The 12999-nt window shown below is 35.8% G+C and overlaps 1 protein-coding gene across 1 annotated transcript in view; it reads right to left on the bottom strand.

The window, feature by feature from the left end:
* LOC150106747 (protein Flattop homolog) overlaps positions 1-12999 on the bottom strand; it is a 64691-nt gene that overhangs the window by 31410 nt on the left and 20282 nt on the right. The window lies entirely within an intron of this gene.

The following is a 12999-nucleotide window of genomic DNA, read 5'->3' on the forward strand; positions in this document are numbered from 1 at the left end:
TTTTTCATACTGTTGAAAGTTGACCTTGCAATTGCAATCCTTTTTCTAATCTCATCTTCTGTGATCAAGTGTCCAAGGTATATGTATGTTTGCACCTGTTCTAATTTATTTTCTTTTATATTGATGCATATTTTTGGTATTTCCTTTTCACTTGAAATTATCATGATTTTTGTCTTTTTAAAGTTGAAACTGAGGCCATAGTGTTCGCTGTACTTGAGGGTTTCATCTATAAGAGTTTTGAGGTCATCATATTTGTTTTCAGCTAGAAGAACCATGTCATCTGCATATCTTAGGTTATTAATATTTCTGGCCCCTACCATGATTCCTTTGAGGTTACTAATTTTATTAAATATTTCTTCTGTGTACAGGTTAAAGAGAATCGGAGAAAAGACACAGCCTTGTCTCACACCTTTCTGAACTGGGAATTCTTCTGAGGTCTCTCTATTTATTCTCAAAGATACAGTCTGTTCCCAGTAAAGATTAGTTAATAGCCTAATATCTTTTCCATCCATGCCTATTTTTGAAAGGATTTCAATTAATTGTTCATGTTGGACATTGTCGAATGCCTTTTTGTAATCTATGAAGCAGAGGTACACATATTTTTGTTTTCTAGATATCTTTCTATGATTTTCTATGATATAATATTATTTCTTGTACCTACATTTTCCTTGAAGCCACTTTGTGTATCATTTATTTCTATGTTTATTTTTTTTTAATTTCTTTGAAGAATAATGTATGGAAGGACTTTTGATACTTGACTAATGAGGCTGATTGTCTTGAACTCTTCACATCTTGTAGCTTTTGTTTTTTTGGGAATTGGAACGAAAATTGAGTGATTAATATCTTTGGGTAGAAATCCAGTCTCGTATATTTTATTACTTAATTTTGTTAGAAATTTCAGTCCTCCTTCATCGAGAGCCCTCAACCATTCTGCCAAGATGTTATCTATTCCTGCAGCTTTATGTGGTTTTAGTTTTCTGACGGCATTTTCAACTTCACAGAATAAAATGGATAGTCCTTCTAAATCAGTCTGTTCAGGAATATAATTTCTTTGTTGTTCATATAATTTCCTTGTGTATTCAATCCATCTTTCCATGATTTCTTTTTTACCCATTAGAATATGGTCTCTTGAGTCTCTAATGACACTTGCATGATTTGCTGTATTTGTCCTGCTTGTCATTCCATACATTTCTTTTCATACATTTCTCTGCTTCTGTGTTTTCTATCAATGTTTTCTATATCTACACATTTATTCTTAATCCATTCCTCTTTGGCTTTCCTGCATTCTTTTTTTATTTCTTTATTCATGCTTTTATATTCAGGTTTGTTCTTTAACTTTTTTCTTTGTTCCATCAACGTTAGTATTTTTTCATTCATCCAAGGTTTATTCCTTTTCCTTTTTAATTGTGGGAGTGTATTTTTGGCTGCTTCATTGATGCTATTCTTGAATGTTTGCCAGTTCATGTTAATTTCATCAATTGGTGTTCTATTTTCTGTGTGAGTTGTGGTGTTAGACTTGTTAAGGGATTTTGTGAATTCTTTTATAAAGCAGTCTTTAACTTCTTGGTTGTTAAGTGAGTCTGAATTATAAGTTTCTCTCGTGAATGGTTGGCTTGGTATCTTATCTTGGTATCTTGGTATCTTTTATTTTGATTTTTGCAATCACTCGGTTGTAGTCCGATCTTATGTCTGCTCCGGGATATGTTTTTGTCTGTGTTATTGCATTTCGGAATCGTTTGCTTATTATTATAGAGTCAATTTGGTTTCTATACATGTCCCCAGGGCTTTTTCAGGTATATAGTCTTCTGGGAGGATGTTTAAACAGTGTGTTGGCAATTATTAGGTCATTGGTTTCACAGAATCGAATTAATCTTTCACCTCTTTCATTTCTGATTCCAAGCCCTTGGTTTCCGATACAAAATGAGATTTTTTCTGAACCCACTTTTGCATTTAGGTTGCCCATCAATATAATAACATCATCTGACTTAGCACTGGTGATTGCAGTTTGGATGTCTTCATAAAATTGTTCCAACTCTTCATCTGGGTGGTCTTGGGTTGGCGCATATGCTTGGATAATATACAGGTTGAATGGTTGTGCAGTTATTTTGGCTGTTATGATTCTTCATTTATGGGCCAATATCCCTGTAGAGATTTTGCAATTCTATTACTTAGGACAAGCGCTACTCCATTAAGATATAAGTCACTGCCAGAGTAGATTATAGCGTGATTTTTCTTCTTATTATGCCTGTATTTGTCCGCCTCACTTCACTGATACCTGCAATATTGGCCTTCATCACTTCTAATTCCTGGAGTAGGTTATCTAATTTGCCTGCCTCGTAGAGTGTTCTGATGTTCCATGTTACTATTTTCAAGAGATTGCTCCTGGTTTTCAGACAAGGGACATCTGCGAATATCCTCCCTGGAGGGTTTGGGATATTGTCTTCATACACTACCTTAGTAGTTCTTGTCTTACAATTCCCGGTTTCAAGCTCTTCTTCCCTGTAGCTATAAGAGCTGATGGTTGCAGGGTCTCAAGCACATTCCTAACTTCATATTGTGACATGGTGTGTTTCATGGCTGAAAATGGATAAATATACGTGGTGAGGCTCCAATCTCTTCCACGGTGGCTGTATATTCAGTAGACATCATGAAATTGTCCTTAGGATGGACTGGCTGGCTATCGCTGTTGCTTTAGCACCACCCAGGGGACACGTATAGCTTTAGGATTGCTATGGATGCGAGCAACACTGTACCCTGGCACTGGAATACCACATGGAAATGGAAAACTAATACAAAAGTTGGAGCAAGTGGGAATGAATATGAAATTAGCAGCATGGATGGTGTGTGTGTGTGTGTGTGTGTGTGTAGGGGGGGGGCTCAGACAGATACCTGGATTGCAGGGAATTTTTCAGCCTATGGACTTATAAAAGTTCGTAAATGGCTCAAAGGATTACTCGGATGTTGAAAAACAGACTAACAAATAAAGGTAGGGAAGTTATTATCCCTTTTTATAAGGCTATGATTCAGTTTCATCTTGACTACCATGCACAGATTTGGTCACCTCAGTTTCTTGGGGACCAGGAGGTGATAGAGAAGATTATTATTATTTTTATTATTATTATTATTATGGGTATCTCCATGGAGTCAGTAGACTCATCGCGGGAGATCCAAACTAGAAAAACAATATCTGCCATATCTCTTCTTGAATTCATTTACAGAATAGCTCACATCTAAGTCAGGCAATGAATTCCACTCATTCACCAGGCAAAAAACCTTGTTCTCACACCCTTGTTAACCACTCTTCTTTAATTTCCAGGGATGACCTCTTGTTCTTCCATCACTGTCACACAGCTGAAACATTTTCCCTGCATCAACCTTATAAAAACCTTTCAGTAATTTAAATGTTTCTATCATATCCCCTCTTCTCCACCTATCAACCAACCTCTGCAATCCACAAGCTCTCAATCTATCAATGTAGGGAGCATTTTTTACATCACTCACCAACTTAGTCACTCTTCTCTGAACCCACTCCACAGCCTCCTCATTTCCAAGGAATCCAGGTGACTAGACCTGAGCACAGTAATCCAAACGTGGAAGTATCAATGCTTTATAAAGGGGAATAATAACCTCTTTATCTCTGGATGTCAGTGTGTTCCTCAACAACCAAGTAATCCTTTGTGCAATCTTGGACACCTTAGCAATGTGTCCCCTGAACTTCATCTCCCTATCACACCCCTAAGTCCCTAGCCTCCTAAATCACTTTGAGTACTGTTCCATCAATGTAGTACACAGCTGGTAATCTTTTAATCCCCAAATGCATAACTTTACACTTTTCCACATTGAACTGACATCCATTACCTTTTGCCCATTCTACCAGCTTATTTAAATCATCCTGCAAACTTTCAACATCAGCTTGATTTTTTATTGTGCTACCCAACTTTGCATCATCATTAAATCAGAGTTAAAATTAAAGTCACAAAAAAAATTTTTGTTTTTTTTGTGACTTGTGTTTTTTTCATGAGAAGCATCAAAGGATGTGCCTCTAACTGAGATGTCATTTGTAACTTCACTTGGTGAGAGTGGCCATGTAGTTTTGACTTAGAGAATTAGCACACATTCAGAAGTGTCAAGTTTTGACTTAAAGAATGAGCACACATTCAGAAGTATCAAGAAGAATGAAATTTATTATTATTATTATTATTTGACACTTCCAGGGAGTCCATAGACTTATCGAGGGAGGGCACCTCCTCTACAGCTCTGTCTCCAGCAAATCAGCGCAACTACACCAACACTATCTACCGCTGATCACCAGCACTAGTATTTCCACAGACAGTCACAAAAACCCATGGCAGGATTCGAACCTGCAGCCTTTTGAAGAGAGAGCGGGTACACTAACCACTTGGCCACAAGTGGTCAGCGTATTCAACATAATGCAACATAACGCAACATAACCTATGCTAACTACAAGTGGTTAGCGTAGGTTATGTTGCATTATAAGGCATGTGATATATGTTAAAGATACCAAGCTATTTTAAACCTGGTTTTACTCCATTTCCCAAGTAAGCAAACAGACAAACAAGTCAAGTTTGCGCCAAGTAAGCAAACTTGACTTGTTTGTCTGTTTGTTTCCATTTCCTAAGTAAGCAAACCAGGAGTAAAACCAGGTTTAAAATAGCTTGGTATCTTTAACATTTATTATACCCAAGGTAAAATACTTTCTATATTTATACCTCCTCCTGAGATTTTTATTTAATAAGGTTTAAACACCTTATGGTAACTTGTTCTGGTAAAATAATTATAAGCTCTGTATTACTAAAATCTTGGTATTTCTAGCCTGGCTCCCACTGATGAGACCTTGATAGGGGTCGGAACTGGTGGGGGCCGGCTTTGAGAGGCTCTGCTTGGGGATAGGTTTTTGCCTGTCTCTGAGTAGGGCCACCGCTGAGATTATGGCTCTGGCTGGTGGTGGTGGGGTGAGCCTGCCACTGGGTAGAGCCAACACTGAGAAGTTCTTCTCGGTAACGGGGTGAACCTGTCACTGAGTGGAACAACGCTAAGTTGGACGGTCTTTCGGCCACTATGGAGTGGTCTAGGGATCATCCTAATTTTTAGAGAGGTCTTTACTTAAATACACCTCAATAAAGGTCTAAACCGGTCTGGGTAGTGGCCACTTGCCTTTAATACAAAGCATCATACATCTCCTCCAGGAGATGTGCTTTGCATTAAGGGTAAATATTAAGATTAGTGATCAGAGCTTATTCTACTTTTACCATGAGTTGCCTTGGTCTTGCACTACGTGCAGGGTCAGCTAGACTTACATCACTTGCAGGCGCAAACTTGACTTGTTTAATCTGTTTGCTTACTTGGGAAATGGAGTAAAACCAGGTTTAAAATAGCTTGGTATCTTTAACATTTATTATACCCAAGGTAAAATACTTTCTACAGGCATGTGATATAATACATTTTCTGTCAAAGCGGTAAGGTTCCCAGAGGCTTCATCAGAATAACAGTAGAATAATAATACAGTATAATAGATTTTTAAGAAAGGAGATTGCATGGCATGTAAAAATTATAGGAGTATCAGCTTATTGTTTATTCTAAGCAAAGACCTAGCTGGCAAGCAACTTGGAGATGAGCAAGGCAAAATTTGAAAAATGTTTAGAATTTCAGAAACTTGTGATCACATGCTTTGTTGACTATAATTGAGGCGAAAACAGGCAAAATAATTCTCTTGCATAAAGGAGGTTCTAAAAAAATTATACACTAATCAGTATCTCAGGCATGATGGTAAAAGTACTAGAAAAATTGGTCAAAAAGAGAATTTAAGAATGGATAGATAAAAATATGATACTGTATGAGGATCAACATGCCTTTGTGAAGGGGTCAGTCATGCCTTAGTAATTTACTAACTTTTTATAATAGAGTAACAGCTTAGTTGGATAAAGGAAATGGCTACCAATGATTTTGCTGGATTTTGACAGAATACAACATGGAACCTGTGACACAAATTAGAACGAATGGGGGATGGACATGACACTGGTTAAATGGATAAGAGGATGGCTGATGAACAGATATCAAAAAGTGATATATGGAGGGAAAGAATCAAAGTGAAAACAGGTGACTAGTGGTGTGCTGCAAGGTTCAGTATTGGGACCATTGCTGTTTAATTTTGATATAGGAAATAACCTGAAAAGAAATATTCAGTTGCTTGCTGATTATGCGAAATGATGTAAAATAATAGTTAATCAAGGATGTGAAGAACTTGCAGGACGATTTAAACAGGCTGTCAGTATGGGCAAAAGATAATGGGTATCAGTTTAATGTGGAGAAATGTAAAGTTAATACATTTTGAGAAAAACAGATTATATGAGGGTGGTCAGAAAAGTTCTCGGCATCGACCATTGGTGGCAACACCATCAGCAAGTTTTTTTTTTTCTAAGTTGGTACATCTGTCATAAGCATCCAAGTGAAATTGCAAGTCATTCTATCAAGTAGTTTGTTTTATACAGCTGTCTGAAGCAAAAGTGTTGTCTGTAAACCTTGAAATTGATAAAACTGAGTATCATGTGGTTATAAAATTCTTTAATCTTTAGAATTAATAACTTAGCACGTATAAAACCAACAGTAATAACTTTAATGAATTAAAGGTACAAATATGGGGTAATAATAAAAAAATAATAATAATCCTTGGAGATGAGGAGGCTGTGGAGAGGGTTCAGAGAAGAGTGACCAAGTTGGTGAGTGATGTAAAAAATGCTCCCTACATTGATAGATTGAGAGCTTGTGGATTGCAGAGATTGGTTGATAGGCGAAGTAGAGGGGATATGATAGAAACATTTAAATTACTGAAAGGTTTTTATAGGACTGATGCAGGGAAAATGTTTCAGCTGTGTGATAGAGATGGAAGACCAAGAGGTCATCCCTGGAAATTAAAGAAGAGTGTGGTTAACAAAGGTGTGAGAACAAGGTTTTTTGCCTGGAGGGTGGTGAATGAGTGGAATTCATTGCCTGACTTAGTTGTGAGCTCTTCGTCTGTAAATGAATTCAAGAAGAGATATGACAGATATTGTTTTGCTAGTTTGGGTCTCCCGCGATGAGTCTACTGACTCCATGGAGATACCCATAATAATAATAATAAAATAATAATAATAATAATAATCAGTGTAGAACAAACAGTTAAAGGAATGGAATACAAAGTACAGAACAGTAGGTAAATTACCAATTAAAATTGTTGCCACATGCCAGAAAATTAATATTAATAAAATATTATTATATAATTCTTTAAAACTATTTCATTGATGTTTACATAAGATAAGAATCTCCCAAACTTTTGAGAGAGAGAGAGAGACAGTCATTTCAATTCAAATTCGGCCGATGCAAGAGGGCTTCACAACTTTCTTTGAAAAGGCCTTCATATTTAAACTTGCATCTGTGGAGAAGACAAGCTTTATCCCACTGGATATTATGTTCAGTGTCAATGCTATGTTGTGCTAGACCAGACTTATGAGGTTTCATGTATTCAATATAATACTGATGTTCCTTCATTCTTTTTTTTCCACAGAACGGCCTGTTTGTTCGAAGTATGATAAATTACATTTACACAGTATCTGTTTAACACCAGCTAATGATAGAAGTGCCAGTTTATCTTTTGTAGATGGCAACGGGTGAGAAATTTTGTTGATAGGAAAATATGTGGGAATAAGATGATTACTTCTTCAAAATTCTGCCAGTAGGTTCTGAGATGCCTGAAATATAAGGGATTGGAACTCTGCAGGTCTGTTGAAGAATCCGGAGGTGTTGGAACATAGGAGTCAAGTATCTGCTGGATTTGATTAGAGTTGTAACCATTAGATTCTATTAACTTTTTATAGTAAAAAGTTCTTGTTGTAAGCTTAAGGGGGAGGAGCACACTTTACGTGCTCTATTAATTAAAGATTTGATAACACCGATTTTTTGAGAGGTGTGATGAGCAGACTTTTAATGAATGTATCTGCCAGTAAAGGTAGGTTTTCGATAGAAAAATTCTTTATAAAATTCTTTGTAAAGGAAGGTTTAATGCCAAAAGAAATTCATTCGAAGTTCATAAAAGTTTATGGGCACTCTTTTCCTTTGTTTTCAACAATTAAGAAATGGGCTGCCAAGTTTAAATGTGGCTGTACCAGACTTGAAGATGATCCACATGAAGGACATCCAAAAAGTGTAACAACACCAGAAATCGCTGATCAAGTGCACGATATGGTATTGGATGACCGGTGAATCAAAGTGCATGAGATTGCTGAGACTATAGGAATTTCAAAATAACGTTTAGGATATATTTTGCATGAAGAATTGCAAATGAAAAAGCTTTGCGTAAGATGGGTCCCTTGCCTGCTCACAGCAGATCAAAGATGCACTCGCATAAAAATCTCTGACCAGTGCTTGGAGCATTTTAACAAGAATAAAACTAATTTTATGCATTGATTTATTACTATGGATGAGATTTGGATTCACCATTACACACCAAAATCCAAACAACAATCAAAACAGTGGACAGAAGCCAGTTGTTCAGCGACAAAGAAGAAAAAGTCTGTTCCATCAGCAGGAAAGGTCATGGCATCGGTGTTTTGGGATGCATTTTGTTTATTAATTATCTTGAAAAGGGTAAAACAATAACCAGGGAATATTATTCCAATCTTTTAGCCAGACTAGACGAAAAAATTCGTGAGAAAAGACTCGGTTTACAGAAGAAAAAAATCATGTTTCATCAGGACAATGCACCTGCCCACAAAGGTGTTTTGGCAACAGGAAAATTAAGGGATCTGAACTATGAATTGTTGGAACATCCACCCTATTCCCCAGATTTGGCTCCCCCTGACTTCCTAAAACTAAAACTCTTCCTCGCTGGTCAGTGTTTTTCTTCAAATCAAGAGGTGATTGTGGCTGTAGAGAGGGTAATTTGCAGATCTTACTGATAACCACTACAGGGACGAGATAATGGTACTGGAGCATCGCTGGAATAAATGTATTAGTCTTAAGGGAGATTATGTTGAAAAATAAAAATCATTTTGAAATTATAAATTCATTTTTTCATTGTTAGGCCAAGAACTTTTCAGACCATCCTCATAAGCCATGTATCATATTTATGGCACTGTACTCCAAGAAATAGACGAAGCTAGAGATTTAGGTGTGGTGGTAGACAGAGAGTTAAAGTTTAGAGGACATATGCTAAGGTAGTCCATAAGATTACTTGGCTATTGAAGAACACATTAACAAGTAGAGATAAGGAACTTGTCTTTCCTCTTTATAAGGCCTTGATCTGCCCACATCTTGATTACTGTGCTCAAGTCTGGTCCACTGGGTTTCTTGGGAATGAGGAAGCAGTGGAGAGGAGTCAGAGGTGAGTGGCCTGTGGAATGTTCCCTATGAAGATAGACCGAGAGTATGTGGATTGCAGAAGTTGGTTGATTGGTAGGAGAAAAAGAGGAGAATATGATAGAAACATTTAAGTTGCTTAAGGGGTTTTATGGGATAGATGCAGGGGAAACATTTCAGCACTTGGCTAGAGGAACCAGAACAAGGGGATCATCCCTGGAAGTTGAATAAAGGTGTTAGTAAGGGTGTGAGGACTATATTTTTTGTTTGGAGAGTTGTGAATGAGTGTGTCGTGACGACTCTTTTCTGTTGTGTTCTAAATCTATCTAGTTTCAAGTCACTTTTATGAATAATACAACTAATTACGAAATGATCACCGATCCAAAAGTAGGGAAATTTATATTTATACTGCGCCACCCTATTCTGAGATTAGTCTATATAAATAGTAGGATCAGTTCTAAATTAAGTTAGCAGTCATCTCATTAGGCCGAATTATCTATTATCATTTTTACTTGGGGTTTCCGCAAGATTCGAATATTTATGAACGGTGCAATAATAAGGAATTCAGGCAAACACAATATTTAGATCAACAAAATAAAACATTTAATATATGATATGGTTAACAAATACAAGAACTCTATTTTAAAATGGAACTATACAATTAACTTAACACTTCTTCTTAGGTCACTGATGCTAATTCAATGTTCTAACTTTCATATACTATTCACAGTCTCAAAAACACAGATCTTCTTATCTCAAGTTAATATAACAATTTCACATTTTATTCAGTCTTCACAAAATCTTTCAGCTCAATGTTTATATTCACAGCAGGCAATAAATTACGTAAGCTATATTCCAAGCAAATATATTCCCGGACCTTGAGCATCGGAGATATATTACAGTTAATGCTAGAATAGAGAAACTTATACAACTACTCTTACCAGACAAATTCTTCAATACATCAAATTATTGAGAGAGCACTTATGAATTAACTTAATTAACATTAGCGGAACACACATAACAAATATTCTCCATAGTTTAAACTGTATTACTGTAAGTCGCACTTCACTATTCCAAACAACAGTAATTAGGTACTAATATCTTTTCCTGTTCACTTTTCTCCAAGTAACCAATATAACCTTTTCCTAGGGCAACATAGAATTTAATCGTAATCCAGATTAACTGGAACTAATCAGAATTTTCGCATTGACTGTCCAGTTTCCTTTTATCTGATTACGGCATCAACCTTTCTTCATAACAACAACAGTTTTCGCTTATAACATTAAACTTTATGTTTCACTACTTATAGGTTCACTTCCGAACACTATACTCATAAATCTCTGCCCTGAGGATTTTATAATCTTGGTTCCGCAAAACTCTCTCCTCACTCCTTAATAATAATTCTTCTCTTCCTCTCTATCTTATCTATGACCTTCCTTCTTCTTTACCCTTTTTCTCTATATTCTATATGACCTTCACTCCCACCTTACGTTCGAACGCCACGCTCTCTTCACTCGTGGTTGTTTACGCGTGCGTCTCCATGACAACAGACTGCACGTAAACATTTCGCTAATGTAATGTATGGTCTAATATTATTCATGAGTGATTACATAACATTAAATATTTCACAAATAAAAACAACAGAATATTTAAGCTACTTCTTTAACTTTTTGATTACGTATACAGTTAAATATAAATTAACACTTTACGTTACACCACATATATTTAGTTATACAAAATTCTAAACATATTATTATTTTATAAACTAATAATAGGTCAAGTTTTGAATAAATATTTAATTAGTAATTCTTAATTAAGGAATAATAAACAATTTTATATAAACCATGATTAATATTTAATAAGCCATGTTAAATGTGAATGAAAATAATAAATTACATAACATGGCTTCATTCACAATTTAACAAGTGGAATGGGTTGCCAGAGTCAGTTGTGAGTGCTTTGTCTGTTAATGAGTTTAAGGAGATGCATGCTAGTCTGTGTGGATAGATTTTGTCTCCCGCAATGAGTCTTCAGACTCCATGGAGGTGCCCATATAATAATAATAATAATAAAGCTTTGGATTCGGTTGATAGGTAAAATTTATGATGATTATAAAAGCTCAGCATCAAGGCTGCTTTATATGGTAACAGCAAGACTTGTGTTAAAGCATATAGTGGATGGTTTAAAATAACAACCAGAGCATGATAGAGGTGTGTCCTATCACATTTCTATTTAGTCGTGTAATAGTATTTCGTGATGAACAAGATTGCAAGGGAAAGACTGGGAGTTAAAATAGTTTAAGAATCTTAGAATTCTGATCTGGATTCTAATGACTGGTCTTATTGACAAATAATGTGAGGGAAATGGACTTTTTTTGTTGCTGCAATTGTTGATGCTGTAAGTCAATTAGGTTTAATTATTAATTTTAAGAAAACAAAGATAATGGAAACAGGTGATAAAAAGTCCTCTGTCTTTCTTAAATGATTTGCTATAGGTGGTGATCGGCAGTAGATAGTGTTGGTGTAGTTGCAGTCAGTTGGTGGTTTGAGTTGGTGGAGACAGAGTTGTAGAGCAGGTGCCCTCCTTCGATGAGTCTATGGACTCCCTGGAGGTGTCAAATAATAATAATAATAATAAAGTCTCTCATTTTAATTATTACCTTGGTAGTGTTGTAACTGAGGCCAATGAAGAATGAGGTTGATAAAAGATTAGGAATGGCTTCAGTGGTGTTCAAAAACTTGTGGAAAGTTTGCAAAAATAACAACAAAACAATAACAAAAAAAAAAAAAAAAGAGATAACTATTAAATCCATATGCAGTGACAATATTTTATAGAAAAGTTTCATGTAGAGAATTCTATTTATTAAAAATTCCAATGAGTAGTAATTTTCCTATAGACTATCAACTTTATCTCTGATTGATAAAGTTTATGAAGTGCTAAAAAATAGTAATTAATCTTACTATCTAAGGACAGTAATGAAATATTTAATTTGACAAGGAAAGAAATTCTCTCTCTCTCTTTCTCTCTTAAAATAACTATCTTGTTCCTTTATTTTCAACTACTAGTATTATTATTTTCTCAGGCACCTCCAAGTAGTCAAAGACATTGTGGGAGGCCCTTACTAACCATTATTCACACAATATCTATCATACTTCTCCTTGAACTCATTCACAACCACCTTTTGGCAACTCATTCCACCTATTCATCACTCTTAACTCTATCATACAGTGACAGCAGATTTATAATTCTTATTCTCTCACTCTTCTTGTTCACTTGTACTAGCAACTCTTTCATATCCTCTTGCATACCACTTGAAGCACTAACAGCATCACTAATATCCCTAATCTCTGCTCCAGACAGACACAACTGTTTCACACTCTCCTCTTATCATGGAATCACTATACAAAACTCACACCTCACAATCCCTCTTTTACTCTTTCATACTCTGTTTTCTCCTTTATTGACATGTCACCTTTCTGATGCATCACTGCCTTACCACTCAAAAGGCATTTCTTCAATTCAACCTCCCACTTTGTCCTGTGCAGGACTCTACAAAGTATGCTACCTCTTTCATTATCATCTTTTCATTCTTCTCATTTTATATCTTTTCTTTTGTACTTTCACTCACTTCTGCCAACTTACTTTCAA

Source organism: Typopeltis vanoorti, chromosome 5 (assembly GCF_054136105.1).
Source record: "Typopeltis vanoorti isolate ZY-2024b chromosome 5, IOZ_Tvanoo_1.0, whole genome shotgun sequence".
In the NCBI taxonomy this organism is placed as follows: Eukaryota; Metazoa; Arthropoda; class Arachnida; order Uropygi; family Thelyphonidae; genus Typopeltis; species Typopeltis vanoorti.